A 2428-nucleotide genomic window follows, 5' to 3' on the forward strand; every position below is an offset into this window, starting at 1 on the left:
TACGATTCAATTCTGTGATCTTATGTGCTTCTCCAGCACTCGTCTTCTTATTGTATCCAGAAAGCTCAAGTTCTGTTTTAAAAAAAATATGAATGCATCTTAAGAGGTTGATTGCAGTACAGTTAATCACTTGATGTTAATTTCAGTTAATTTTATAATAAATTTCGAATTTAACTGCAGGTACTTGGACTGCACACGTCTCTTCTCATTACTTTGATGCGTGTTCAAGAATGTGCCCAGAGATGGCATTGTTGCAATCACCACAAAAGACGATCCGTCGCTGCAAACTCTGAATCCAGAGGAGCATTGCGAAATTACCATGGTCTTATTGGACGTACATCTTATATCAACGAGCTAGGCGTTAGACTCGTTATAGCAGCAATGGCGAGGTTGGTAAGTGGTTGTGTTTTAGTAGAAAAGTATTAACAGTTCAGTTTTTTTTGCAGATTTTATACACAAACAAGTTAGCTTTATATACAACACACCGTGATACATCGTATATGTTTAGGAGGAGCACATACAATGATGTGGACAAAGTCCAAATTAGTTGCGGGTGGATAATAAGACAATAAGCGGCCAGAAATTACAAACATCTAAGAATACACAAATCATATGAATGATTTATTTATGCGTATTTCGTGGATGATTAGTTGGGTAATAATACAAATAAAAGCGAGACGGAATGGGAATTGAACAATAACCAGTGTAGCGATGAGACACGAGGACTTACCTTATGGTCATGGTTTTATGTCATTTAATAGTCCAAACTTTAAATATTTGCTTATATGATTTTACTGAAGTGTACGTCTGTTATTTTGAAACTGTGTTTAATAAAAGGTTGGTAAATAATTACGTAGTTTGTATTGTTTTACTGTTTTATGGTCAAGTTGTACTGTTTTATTGGTTTAGTTGAGATTTAAGTGCCAACAGAATAAGGCTACAATATAATTGAAAATACTGTACCCAAATTTCACACCATCTTGATCGCACATCTCTGTTATCTAGGTATTCCATTACTTAAGTGAATGCTCTGTTCTTAAGTGATGTGATACACAAGCTAGCAGAGATTTTTATCATTAAAGGAAGCGAAAACCCGTCATTAATAATATTCTATTTCTACTCACTTGTCTGTGATTTTACTTGGTAATTTTTCTGCAGATCAGCTTCGAAATATCGTAAAGGAATCGATGTCAGTTGTGTGGATTCTTCAAAAAACATACATGCTCCTCATTCAACGAATGCTGACTTGAACTCATCATACTTGTGACAGAAGTCACAAATCTGTTCAGGATTCAGAAATTATGGCTCATCGGTCCCCTCTACCTACATTCCTACCGTGTCGATTTATCGCTTGCTGTACGAACCCACGTGCGATTTATCTTGTCGATATTTCCTCGGCAATTTCACGCCTGGGAAATATTGCACTGGTATGAACCCCGCTTAACATTCTCCTTTTTGAGATTCCAAACTTCGGCATAATTTCAGCTGATTTATGGAGTATTGTATGGTGTTATTATCATTCAATCATGATCAATCACTCGATAAAATGTTTTCTAAAATATTTTAGAAACTAACAATTTTGTTTAATGTATTAGCCATATATTAGAGGTCCATTACACTGTCATAATCATGTAGTATCATTCATAAGTGGTCCCTGTCTAGTTTTGGAGCTTGATACAAGTCGTTCGATGAGCTAGATACTACATGTGATAATACTCATTACTGTGTAATTATTGACAAACAGCCAATTAAAATTTTTCCAATTTTGTATTTATAAAACGTCGAACGGCACTAGAATAAATAATATACAGTACGTTAAAAACATTGTGACAAAGGCTAGATTCTACATTATAAATTCATCAAGTGAAAGATAAAGTGCAACATTTTCAATGTAATAATACTTTACATTATTTTGTTAGAAAAAGTGATTATTTTTGGTAATTTTAGGTTCATTGAAGCACCTACATCAAAACCTTCTGCAAAAATAGAAGAAAATTCCAATACCGAAGACGAAACAAGAATCAACAATAAATAAATTAATATTATCAAACGGAAATCCCATTAAATGCTGTAAATACATTAATTTTACATTCTTCATTTCTTGTATAATTTATTCATTAAATAGCATTTGAACTGATGACCTTCCAATTTATTTCCATGATAAAAAATTAATTGACCGAGCGAAGTGAGGTCTAAGATTCAAGTCGACGGTTTGGCATTTCTCTTAATGTTTAAATGTTTTTATGTTGCGCATTAATACGGCGAAACGCGGTAATAGATTTTCATGAAATTTGACAGGTATGTTCTTTTTTTAATTGCGCGTCGACGTATGTACAAGGTTTTGGAAATTTTCATTTCAAGGATAATATAAAAGAAAAAAGGAGCATCCTTCATACGCCAATATTAGAGTAAAAATCAGACTATAGAA

Source organism: Nilaparvata lugens, chromosome 7 (genome assembly GCF_014356525.2).
Source record: "Nilaparvata lugens isolate BPH chromosome 7, ASM1435652v1, whole genome shotgun sequence".
In the NCBI taxonomy this organism is placed as follows: domain Eukaryota; kingdom Metazoa; phylum Arthropoda; class Insecta; order Hemiptera; family Delphacidae; genus Nilaparvata; species Nilaparvata lugens.